Source organism: Sinohyriopsis cumingii, chromosome 8 (genome assembly GCF_028554795.1).
Source record: "Sinohyriopsis cumingii isolate HCF-2022 chromosome 8, ASM2855479v2, whole genome shotgun sequence".
NCBI classification, from domain to species: Eukaryota; Metazoa; Mollusca; class Bivalvia; order Unionida; family Unionidae; genus Sinohyriopsis; species Sinohyriopsis cumingii.
In genome coordinates this window covers 66664343-66678127 of record NC_142968.1, presented here as the reverse complement: position 1 = coordinate 66678127, position 13785 = coordinate 66664343, and positions in this window count along the sequence as shown.

Sequence of the window (13785 nt, the reverse complement as noted above, 5' to 3'; positions counted from 1 at the left end):
CTGTTCAGATCTGAGACCACCCAGACCAAATTTAATTTGGTCCACTTGGTCCAATAGAAGGCATGTCCTAAAAGTCTGGTCCACTTGGCCCAAAGGAAGGCATGGCATAAAATTCCAGTCCACTTGGCCCAAAGGAAGTCTTTGTGGCCTAAAAGTCCAGTCCACTTGGCCCAAAAGGAAACATTCTTGGCCCAAAAGTCATGTCCTCATTGTAAGACTTCTTGGTCTAAAAGTCAGGTCCACTTAGCCCAAAGGAAATATTCTTGACCTAAAAGTCAGATAGTTGATTCAGTGAAAAGTGTTGCTTATGTAATATATATATATATATATATATATATATATATATATATATATATATATATATATATATATATATATATATATACCGTTCAAGTTCAAAATAGTTTATGCTTATTGCCTAATTAAAATTTTGTTGGTCTCATTTCATACAATTATTACTGCTGCTATGTCTAGATTTTATTAATCTTATGAGAAGAAAAAGTTTTCACCTCTGCAGAATGACTGCTCAGGTTGATGGAGTGGTTAGAGAGTCCATCTTGGATGTAAGAGATCACAGGTTTGAACCCTGGCTGAGTCTTAACAAAGACTTAAACCAATGGTACTGCCTCACTTGGTTATAACTCAGCATTAAGAGATTAGTGTTAGGACTAGTGGCAGGATAATGTGGCTAGGTGGGACTTGATGATACATGTATGTGGCATAATGACCCAGTGCTATAAAACTGCCATACTGCATACATTGTAAAGATATGACTAAAATTGTTAAAGCTATGTTAAAAATACAAACACACACACACATATGGAAAGTTTAAGGTCTCTTGGACAGTATTCACTAGACAGTATTCAAGACAGTTTTCATTTGTCAGGCTGAGGATTCAGGACAGTGTTTATTAGCCAGCATTCAGGACAGTATTTACTAGCCAGCAGGGGCCCCGAGTGGCCAAGTGGTCTAAAGCGCTTTCCGTTACAGATCACTGCTGTCTCATCTCTGTCTGTGCCGGTTCGAGTCTCGGATTCAGTCAGTGTGGGTATGTGAGAAAGCTTGTCAGTTAAAGTTTCTCGTGTGTCGGTGGTTCTTTCTAGGGTTTTCCTGGGTTCTTCCTCCGCCATTAATACTGACCGCCATGCATAGCCTATCATGTGCTGAAAAATGGCGTTAAACCCCACAACAACAACAACAACAACTAGCCAGCATTCATAACAGTATTTACTAGCCAGCATTCAGGACAGTGTTTACTAGCCAGCGTCAGGACAGTATTTACTAGCCAGCATTCAGGACAGTGTTTACTAGCCAGCATTCAGGACAGTGTTTACTAGCCAGCATTCAGGACAGTGTTTACTAGCCAGCATTCAGGACAGTGTTTACTAGACAGCATCAGGACAGTATTTACTAGCCAGCATCAGGACAGTATTTACTAGCCAGCATTCATGACAGTATTTACTAGCCTGAGCATTCAGGACAGTATTTACTAGCCAGCATCAGGACAGTATTTACTAGCCAGCATTCAGGACAGTGTTTACTAGCCAGCATCAGGACAGTATTTACTAGCCAGCATTCAGGACAGTGTTTACTAGCCAGCATTCAGGACAGTGTTTACTAGCCAGCATTCAGGACAGTGTTTACTAGCCAGCATTCAGGACAGTGTTTACTAGCCAGCATCAGGACCGTATTTACTAGCCAGCATCAGGACAGTATTTACTAGCCAGCATTCAGGACAGTATTTACTAGCCTGAGCATTCAGGACAGTATTTACTAGCCAGCATTCAGGACAGTATTTACTAGCCAGCATCAGGACAGTGTTTACTAGCCAGCATTCAGGACAGTATTTACTAGCCTGAGCATTCAGGACAGTATTTGCTAGCCAGCATTCAGGACAGTATTTACTAGTCTGAGCATTCAGGACAGTATTTACTAGCCTGAGCATTCAGGACAGTATTTACTAGCCAGCATTCAGGACACTTTACTAACCAGCATTCAGGACAGTGTTTACTAGCCAGCATTGAGGACAGTATTTACTAGCCAGCATCAGGACAGTATTTACTAGCCAGCATTCAGGACAGTGTTTACTAGCCAGCATCAGGACAGTATTTACTAGCCAGTGTCAGGACAGTATTTACTAGCCAGCATCAGGACAGTATGTACTAGCCAGCATTCAGGACAGTGTTTACTAGCCAGCATCAGGACAGTATTTACTAGCCAGCATCAGGACAGTATTTACTAGCCAGCATTCAGGACAGTGTTTACTAGCCAGCATCAGGACAGTATTTACTAGCCAGCATCAGGACAGTATTTACTAGCCAGCATTCAGGACAGTATTTACTACCCAGCATCAGGACAGTATTTACTAGCCAGCATTCAGGAGTGTTTACTAGCCAGCATTCAGGACAGTGTTTACTAGCCAGCATTCAGGACAGTGTTTACTAGCCAGCATCAGGACAGTATTTACTAGCCAGCATTCAGGACAGTATTTACTAGCCAGCATTCAGGACAGTGTTTACTAGCCAGCATTCAGGAGTGTTTACTAGCCAGCATTCAGGACAGTGTTTACTAGCCAGCATTCAGGACAGTGTTTACTAGCCAGCATCAGGACAGTATTTACTAGCCAGCATCAGGACAGTATTTACTAGCCAGCATCAGGACAGTATTTACTAGCCAGCATCAGGACAGTATTTACTAGCCAGCATTTAGGACAGTATTTACTAGCCAGCATTCAGGACAGTGTTTACTAGCCAGCATTCAGGACAGTATTTACTAGCCAGCATCAGGACAGTATTTACTAGCCAGCGTCAGGACAGTATTTACTAGCCAGCATTCAGGACAGTGTTTACTAGCCAGCATTCAGGACAGTGTTTACTAGCCAGCATCAGGACAGTATTTACTAGCCAGCATCAGGACAGTATTTACTAGCCAGCATCAGGACAGTATTTACTAGCCAGCATTCAGGACAGTATTTACTAGCCAGCATCAGGACAGTATTTACTAGCCAGCATCAGGACAGTATTTACTAGCCAGCATTCAGGACAGTGTTTACTAGCCAGCATTCAGGACAGTGTTTACTAGGCAGCATTCAGGACGGTGTTTACTAGCCTGAGCATTCAGGACAGTATTTACTAGCCTGAGCATTCAGGACACTTTACTAACCAGCATTCAAGACAGTGTTTACTAGCCAGCATTCAGGACACTTTACTAACCAGCATTCAGGACAGTATTTACTGACAGTGTTTACTAGCCAGCATTCAGGACAGTGTTTACTTAGTCAGCATCAGGACAGTATTTACTAGCCAGCATTGAGGACAGTATTTACTAGCCAGCATTCAGGACAGTGTTTACTAGCCAGCATTCAGGACAGTATTTACTAGCCAGCATTCAGGACAGTATTTACTAGCCAGCATCAGGACAGTATTTACTAGCCAGCATCAGGACAGTGTTTACTAGCCAGCATTCAGGACAGTGTTTACTAGCCAGCATTCAGGACAGTGTTTACTAGCCAGCATCAGGACAGTATTTACTAGCCAGCATCAGGACAGTATTTACTAGCCAGCATTGAGGACAGTATTTACTAGCCAGCATTCAGGACAGTGTTTACTAGCCAGCATTCAGGACAGTATTTACTAGCCAGCATTCAGGACAGTGTTTACTTGCCAGCATTCAGGACAGTGTTTACTAGCCAGCATTCAGGACAGTGTTTACTAGCCAGCATTCAGGACAGTATTTACTAGCCAGCATTCAGGACAGTGTTTACTAGCCAGCATTCAGGACAGTATTTACTAGCCAGCATCAGGACAGTATTTACTAGCCAGCATTCAGGACAGTGTTTATTAGCAGCATTCAGGACAGTGTTTACTAGCCAGCATCAGGACAGTATTTACTAGCCAGCATCAGGACAGTGTTTACTAGCCAGCATTCAGGACAGTGTTTAATAGCCAGCATTCAGGACAGTGTTTACTAACCAGCATCAGGACAGTATTTACTAGCCAGCATCAGGACAGTATTTACTAGCCAGCATCAGGACAGTATTTACTAGCCAGCATTCAGGACAGTGTTTACTAGCCAGCATTCAGGACAGTGTTTACTAGCCAGCATCAGGACAGTATTTACTAGCCAGCATTCAGGACAGTATTTACTAGCCAGCATTCAGGACAGTGTTTACTAGGCAGCATTCAGGACGGTGTTTACTAGCCTGAGCATTCAGGACAGTATTTACTAGCCTGAGCATTCAGGACACTACTAACCAGCATTCAAGACAGCGTTTACTAGCCAGCATTCAGGACACTTTACTAACCAGCATTCAGGACAGTATTTACTGACAGTGTTTACTAGCCAGCATTCAGGACAGTGTTTACTAGCCAGCATCAGGACAGTATTTACTAGCCAGCGTCAGGACAGTATTTACTAGCCAGCATTCAGGACAGTGTTTACTAGCCAGCATTCAGGACAGTGTTTACTAGCCAGCATTCAGGACAGTGTTTACTAGCCAGCATCAGGACAGTATTTACTAGCCAGCATCAGGACAGTATTTACTAGCCAGCATCAGGACAGTATTTACTAGCCAGCATTCAGGACATTATTTACTAGCCAGCATTCAGGACAGTGTTTACTAGGCAGCATTCAGGACGGTGTTTACTAGCCTGAGCATTCAGGACAGTATTTACTAGCCTGAGCATTCAGGACACTTTACTAACCAGCATTCAAGACAATGTTTACTAGCCAGCATTCAGGACACTTTACTAACCAGCATTCAGGACAGTATTTACTGACAGTGTTTACTAGCCAGCATTCAGGACAGTGTTTACTTAGTCAGCATCAGGACAGTATTTACTAGCCAGCATTGAGGACAGTATTTACTAGCCAGCATTCAGGACAGTGTTTACTAGCCAGCATTCAGGACAGTATTTACTAGCCAGCATTCAGGACAGTGTTTACTTGCCAGCATTCAGGACAGTGTTTACTAGCCAGCATTCAGGACAGTGTTTACTAGCCAGCATTCAGGACAGTATTTACTAGCCAGCATTCAGGACAGTGTTTACTAGCCAGCATTCAGGACAGTATTTACTAGCCAGCATTCAGGACAGTGTTTATTAGCAGCATTCAGGACAGTGTTTACTAGCCAGCATCAGGACAGTATTTACTAGCCAGCATCAGGACAGTGTTTACTAGCCAGCATTCAGGACAGTGTTTACTAGCCAGCATTCAGGACAGTGTTTACTAGCCAGCATCAGGACAGTATTTACTAGCCAGCATCAGGACAGTATTTACTAGCCAGCATCAGGACAGTATTTACTAGCCAGCATTCAGGACAGTGTTTACTAGCCAGCATTCAGGACAGTGTTTACTAGCCAGCATCAGGACAGTATTTACTAGCCAGCATTCAGGACAGTATTTACTAGCCAGCATTCAGGACAGTATTTACTAGCCAGCATTCAGGACAGTGTTTACTAGGCAGCATTCAGGATGGTGTTTACTAGCCTGAGCATTCAGGACAGTATTTACTAGCCTGAGCATTCAGGACACTTTACTAACCAGCATTCAAGACAGCGTTTACTAGCCAGCATTCAGGACACTTTACTAACCAGCATTCAGGACAGTATTTACTGACAGTGTTTACTAGCCAGCATTCAGGACAGTGTTTACTAGCCAGCATTCAGGACAGTGTTTACTTAGCCAGCATCAGGACAGTATTTACTAGCCAGCATTGAGGACAGTATTTACTAGCCAGCATTCAGGACAGTGTTTACTAGCCAGCATTCAGGACAGTATTTACTAGCCAGCATTCAGGACAGTGTTTACTTGCCAGCATTCAGGACAGTGTTTACTAGGCAGCATTCAGGACAGTGTTTACTAGCCAGCATTCAGGACAGTATTTACTAGCCAGCATCAGGACAGTATTTACTAGCCAGCATTCAGGACAGTGTTTACTAGCGAGCATTCAGGACAGTGTTTATTAGCAGCATTCAGGACAGTGTTTACTAGCCAGCATTCAGGACAGTATTTACTAGCCAGCATTCAGGACAGTGTTTATTAGCAGCATTCAGGACAGTGTTTGCTAGCCAGCATTCAGGACAGTATTTACTAGCCAGCATTCAGGACAGTGTTTACTAGCCAGCATTCAGGACAGTGTTTGCTAGCCTGAGCATTCAGGACAGTTTACTAGCCAGCATTCAGGACAGTGTTTACTAGCCAGCATTCAGGACAGTGTTTGCTAGCCTGAGCATTCAGGACAGTGTTTACTAGGCAGCATTCAGGACAGTGTTTGCTAGCCTGAGCATTCAGGACAGTATTTACTAGCCTGAGCATTCAGGACACTTTACTAACCAGTATTCAGGACAGTGTTTACTAGCCAGCATTCAGGACAGTGTTTACTAGCCAGCATTCAGGACAGTGTTTGCTAGCCTGAGCATTCAGGACAGTTTACTAGCCAGCATTCAGAACAGTTATTACTAGCCAGCATTCAGGACAGTATTTACTAGCCAGCATTCAGGACAGTTTACTAGCCAGCATTCAGAACAGTGTTTACTAGCCAGTATTCAGGACAGTGTTTACTAGCCAGCATTCAGGACAGTGTTTACTAGCCAGCATTCAGGACAGTTTATTAGCCAGCATTCAGGACAGTATTTACTAGCCAGCATTCAGGGCAATATTTACTAGGCAGCATTTAGGGCAATATTCACTAGCCAACATTCATGATAGTATTCACTTTGAGCCAGCATTTAACGCTTTCATCACCAAGTAACTTTGGGGGCTTAGAGTCCTCAACACTAAGTAACTTTGGAGTTGTAAAGCAAAATGACTTGTGGATTTTGCAATAACATAACTTTGCCAATTTTAAAGATATCTGGTTAGATCAGTTGACTCAAGATGTACTCATGAATAAATCCAGTAGCAGCACAAGTCATTCTTTCAGGTATTTGACAGGTAGAAATTAAAATTCCATAAAATGCCTTGATTTCATCCAAGGTGAGATCTGTCCACACACCTGTATCGACTCTGTCACGTTTGATCGTCGCATTCAAATTCGTTAGACAGACAATGTTTTCAAAAACTTCATCTGAATAGAATATTTGAAAATATTCCAAAGCTTTAATGGAGCCATCTAACACTTGGGTGGGTCCAACTCTCTCAGAAAACTGAAACAAATCTCTTTGGTTTTCCAACTTCTTCCAAACAAAATTACGTGGAACGTACACTTCCTCTGGTTCAAAACCTTCAGAGTCCTCTTCATCGTCATCACTATCACCCACAAGCTCATTCCATTGCCTCTCCAGATGCCTTCTTTCATTTTACTAGGTTGAAATTAGTAAAAATCCTCTGATAATTAAAAATCTGACACTTCACTCTCATTGATCTTTCTTTGAACTCTGCCATTTTGGATACAAATTTCAACATTCGGAAAACTCATTAAAAGTGCCTACTTTGTTCGATATTTCTAGTTGCATACAAGCTAAACTCACAAGATAATCAAAATATAATATCTACATTACAAGTAGAAAGTTATTGGAGGTACCCCAAAATTTATATAGTCAGGTATTATAACATTAGAGAAGAACACAGCCACAGACCAGTAAAGCGGTCCATAGTGTTTACGGACTTACTTCCCCATGACCGGAAAACCTGTCCATAGTGATAAAAGGGTTAAGACAGTATTCACTAGCCACCATTCAGGACAGCATTCACTAGCAACCATTCAGGACAGCAATCACTAACAACCATTCAGGACAGCATTCACTAGCAACCATTCAGGACAGCATTCACTAGCCACCATTCAGGACAGCATTCACTAGCCACCATTCAGACTATGATTCATACTGAAGTGAACCAAATTGATAATTCTTTAACCAAGTAGTTTATACTTTGGCTCTTATGGCCATTTTCACCATTCCTGTAATAATCAATTATTACATTTGTGTCAACATTGCTCCTGCATTATAACACATGGCTGTTTTTCATAGCTTTTGCATGTGACTGTTGTTTATGTATCCCATAATAAGGATCTGAATTTTGAGGCATCATATAGCCATTTCTCTAGTATGTATACTGGCTGTGGGAGCTGGCACAAATAAATCATATACAAATCCATTTTGTGCTTAAATGTAATAATCGCTTATTCCATTGGGAAGGGTTCTTAAATATCAGGGTATGCAAAAAGAATTTTGAGCTTCTCACATTTTTAAAACACGGTTTCTGTAAAAATACATATGACTAATGATACAAAACTGTTAGCCTTGTGAAAATAATCATTTAGTAATATATATTATAATCTAGTCCAAACAGACTTAGAAAAGTGATTTCAAATTTTTTTAAACCCAAGTGGTTAGACAGAAATCTAACTAAATATGTTTTCAAGATTTCGTGACAATTTTGGATTGGGTTATCCCATTGTTGATATCACATTAACAGTAAGGGAGATATAACAGTCACTTTTCCATTGGTGGTGTAATGCCATTGTCATTGTCTGCAAGGTTTTAATTTCTTTGCCTCCTAAAGCCCTTGATAAATTCATAACCCATTTGGAATAATTAATCGTTATAAAGCCAAGACAGTTCATTCTGTGCCAAACTCACTCTTCCTGTGAACTTGGGGTCAATATCAAAAGGGTTCAAGACTTAATTAAGGTCTTGGCAAAATGTTATTTGTTAATTATATTTCTGAAACCTCTTTATGGATATTTTTGGATACTATACCTGAAGTGTACCATTTGAAGCCAAGCTTATGCATCTAGCAGCATTACCATCCCATAATAATTGTTACTAAAATTTTCATTCTGGTTCACTATAATACACTATTAGAGCAATGACTTTGGTCACCTTGCTGTTATATTTCCTAAATAAATATTGTTGTTGTTGTTGTTGTTGTTGCAGAGTTTAATGCCATTTTTCAGCACATGATAGGCTATACACGGCGACCAGTATTAATGGTGGAGAAAGAACCAAGGAAAACCCCAGAAAGAACCATCAACCCACGAGAAGCTACTGGCAAGCTTTCTCACATACCCACATTACCTAAATAAATGTAGTGCACTCTATTCATTCAAATGAAATATTAAACATCAGCTGTTTAGGCCATTCTTAGTCCTTTTCTGCATGACTGCTTTATCCATTCCCACAATGACCCATATTGATCTCAAAAAAATTATATCCTTCTCTCATCAATACAGTCCTGTGTCAGGCTTGGACATGATTTCTATTTCTTCCGGATGTGTTTTACCATGTATATCCACATGTATAGAATTGTTCATTGTTTATATGCAATCTGAGGGAATTGGTGTAATTGATTAACTGTTATAATAAAAATTATAACCAAATAAAAGCTCTAGTTAAGTCCCTTTTATTGAGTCCCTTGTTATTCCAGATGTGTAGTGGAAAAAAAAAAAGATTTTTTAAAGATATTAATCGTAAATCGATTTTGTCAAGATTGTACAATGGAATATATTTATTATTGAAATGATGAATCATTAAGTTGGACAGCAGTGTTTTGGGTCAGTTATTTTGGCTGCTTTGGTCCAATAAATATAAAATACATAATTTCAGGTGACTGTAACATTCAGTGAATGTTTTTCAACAGGAACCATACGACAGTATTTCAGTGCAGCCAGAGGACAACATAAATGTTGGGGTATATTATTTGTGCTTTTGTACCTATCTAGTCAGACAGAGAATACAAGAGGATCATGTAGGTATTTTTATGAGTACAATTTCTGATTACATGCAATACTGTATTTATCTATACATGACCTTCATTCTGGTAAGCAACCAGCATAATTAACAGATTTCCTGGCACACATCAGATTGGTGTTTGTACTGTCATAATTACAATACATACTGCAAATAATGAATCGTCAGCATGTTATTCCTTGACCTGTGTTAAATGCTGTTTGGGGTGTTATATACACATGCATGTCCAGAAGGTGCAGTTTGGAAGATATACATATTGTGTATCATAATTAGCACAAAGCCCTTATTTTCCTGATTTCTTTTGAAATGAGAATAATGGAATTTGGTTCAGTACAATACCATTTCTTATTTTAACCTATGCAGAGAGGCTCTTTTGGAAATATGTGATTTGAGGTGGCACATGATTGTTGAAATCTATTCTTATTGTGTGATCTTGACGCGAGTCACCATATTTACATATTTATTTATCAAGCATGCATTACTAGCATATTTCTGATTATCTGGTACTATTCCGATGGGACAGAAAAATATATACCTTTCAGAAAGAAAAAAATTTGCCCCAAACAATACATCTCAGAAGTGGTGTATATCATGATGTTCTGGACTACTTCTACTACCAACAACAAATAATAATAATAATAATAATAATAATAATAATAATAATAATAATGATAATAGTAGTAGTAATAATAATAATAATAGCAGTAGTAGTAATAATAATAATAGTAGTTGTAATAATGATAATAATAATAGTAGTAGTAGTAGTAGTAATGATAATAATAATAATAGTAGTAATAATAATAATAATAATAATAGTAGTAGTAGTAATGATAATAATAATAATAATGGTAGTAGTAATAATAATAATAATAGCAGTAGTGGTAATAATAATAATAGTAGTTGTAATAATGATAATAATAATAATAGTAGTAGTAGTAGTAATGATAATAATAATAATAGTAGTAATAATAATAATAATAATAATAGTAGTTGTAGTAATAATAATAATAATAATAATAACAATGATAATGATAATTAGTAGTAGTAGTAATTATTATTATTATTACTAATTATTTTGTTATCTAAATTATTCTCTGTTATTATGTTCTACTAATTGGGAAGGGATATATTTGTTTGATTACGATTGACATGATCTTGATTGACACTACACTTCTTAACATGCTGACAGTGTGCTCTTCCATAATCCTTTAATTCAATAATATGAAGTAATTCCATAATTTTGATGGTTTAAATATGCCATGTAAAATACATAATGTTAGTTTTCTCATGATTTATAAATCAGTACACAAATAATATCAAACTGAAAGTAACTGAACGAATGTAAGATACAAAATCCTGTTTTGACCTAAATGCAGGCATTGACTGGAATAATGTTCAACTTGTGTCTAGTCCACAGGTGACACACTTTGTGAAAAAATGTGCTGCACAGTGAACAAAGAACCTATGACTGTCATAAGTAGCCATTATAGCCAATTTATCCATAATGGAAACAGTCCTACTCCAATGATTATTTGAAATTATTGAACCCATTGTGTAGCTTTCTGAATTATTGACTTTCCTAAACTGTTCAACCTTACAATGACTACAAAACACATCTATTCTTGACTTTCTTTGCTGTTTGTTCTTGTAAGTTTACCCTTAGCAGGTCCCCAGTAATGTTTACAACCGTTGAATAAATGGTCTTTGGTGATCGTTGGTTACAGGTAAATGAACAGAAGGTGTGTACAGGTAAGGGAATGCATATAATTCCGTTATATTTGAGTGACTAGCATTGCTTGAACTGGGGTTATACAATTTCATCACCGTTACTTAATTGTATTGCTAGGAGTAAAATTCATTTTTACCATCATGTTAGAACAGGTGAGTGGACATACATGTAGTTTGATTTTATTCAGTTCTCTAGAAGATTTTATATAGTTGTATTGGATACTGTGGTTTCACATGAACTGAAGTTTTGTTTCTGACAGGTATGTTTGTTTGGTGTCTGTCAGTAGCAGGGTTGCTGGGTGGCAGACATACACTGGTATAACATGAAGCTTGTGTCATGTTCCATAATGATTGTGAGTCAGTTATCAAAATTTGTCATTCAGGTATCTTCAAGGTAGTTTTACAGTTGTATATTTTTTCTGGTTGTACACTTTAAACATGGGTGGAACAACAGGAGTTTATTTTTTAGAAGAGGAATGACCATTGTATAAAATTGTTTTTTATGAAAAGCATACTCTTTTGACTAAAGAGGGAAGGGGTGTTTTTTGTACTGAACCTCAAAAGGCTTTTAATTCTACCCAGAAAGCAACATTTTTATTTCTTGTATTTTGGCCTATTATACCACTGAGCATGTCCATGTGCCCTTGAAATATGTATGGAATGCTAGCGTAATGTAAGAAAGTATTTTTGGGTGAAATTTTAATGAGACAATAATCAGTTGAAAGAAAACATAGGTAGTGGAATCTAGATCCCATATTCTTGAAACTTTGGAAGCACAAAACTCAAGCTCTAGTCCAAAGGCCTGAAACTTGAATTTTTATTACTTTAATTACCCCAACCACCTGTCAACCATGATTGAACTGACCAATCACACGTCAGAAGTGATGCAGATAAGACTTAATTTAGTATGTAAGCCATGGAATCTTAGGTAACTGACAATTTTTAAGTTGAATTACTGGTATATACTATATGTACTCTGCGGTTTTGGACACTGTTTTCAGACATCCTCTCTTTTTGGACACTGTTTTGAGACACCCTTCTTTTATGGACAGCATTTCAGACACTGTACATTAAAAAAAATATTTTGTATCCACCATGCATTTTTGGACAGTCATGATTGTTAATTTGATTCTTGGTCCTCTCTTAACCACTCTGGTGGCCTAGTGGTTAGAGCATGTTCCATACTGGATGCAGGAGGTCATAAGTTCGATCCCTGGACAAGTCATACCAAAAGACTTACAAAAATGGTACTAACAGCTGCCTCGGTTGGTGCTCAGCATTAAGAGGTTAGTGTTAGGACTGGTCAGGATAATGTGACTGGTGGGACATCATGCTACATGTCTGAGGCATGATGCCCCAGTGCTAAACATCACAATAAACTGCCACATTGCAGACATCATAGCGATATGAGTGAAAAATTATTAAAGCTCAATTAAAAATCCAAATCACACACACACACTTTTCCTGAGAGACCATGCAGGAAGGTAATTTTATTCAATACAGCACTTGTTATTTGAAAAACAAAATCCACAGTGACATACACTGCCTGTCAGATGTTGCCATTTATGATTTTCAACCTTAGTTTTGCACATCTGTCTGGTGGAAAAGTGTCTGAAAATTATGATTTATATAAGTTTTTTAGATGGTAAAAGATAGTAATAATGATTCCAAGAGTATTGTTTAATAGGTTACTACATTTGTGTAGTATTTACCTTTAAATAGACCTGAAAGTTAGGTGTTTTAAAATTCCATTCAGGCCTGTTCATTGAGTTCATATACTGCTACTTTGTATTCAGGAAAATGACATTAGTCTTAAAAATTGATCATTGAAATCACTTTCTTAAAATTTAAATTTATGAGCGAGAGAGAGAGAGAGATGCAAACCCTACAGCTCATTCAGATGTCATCGTGATGTTTGACATGGTAATGGTAATCAGACACTGCAATAATAATTGCACCTCATGCTAACACTGCATGCTACTTTATGATTGATTCAGTACAGTCTGATCACTAATTGGTTAATTGTTCAGTTGATATGAATATGACAGCACACTTCACAGCTAATGTCACACTCTTGACCATTACAAAGGAAATTTGAATAAAGTAGGCATTATGAGTTTTTTTTGCATGAAGTTTTCATTAGTCTATTCTTAGCCTGCCAAAAGATCATGCAAAGAAAAAAAGACTTAAGACTCAATGCTCCACCATCACATCAGCCCAAAAGTTTTTTTTAGAGTTTTGTTGGAAGTTTTTGGACATTAAAAAAGATATTTATTTTTTGCCACCAGGCTAGATGTTAGTATCTTTGACTGTAAAAAGCTAAAAATATTATGGGATGTAAATTTTGGATTATTATCATCATTATCTT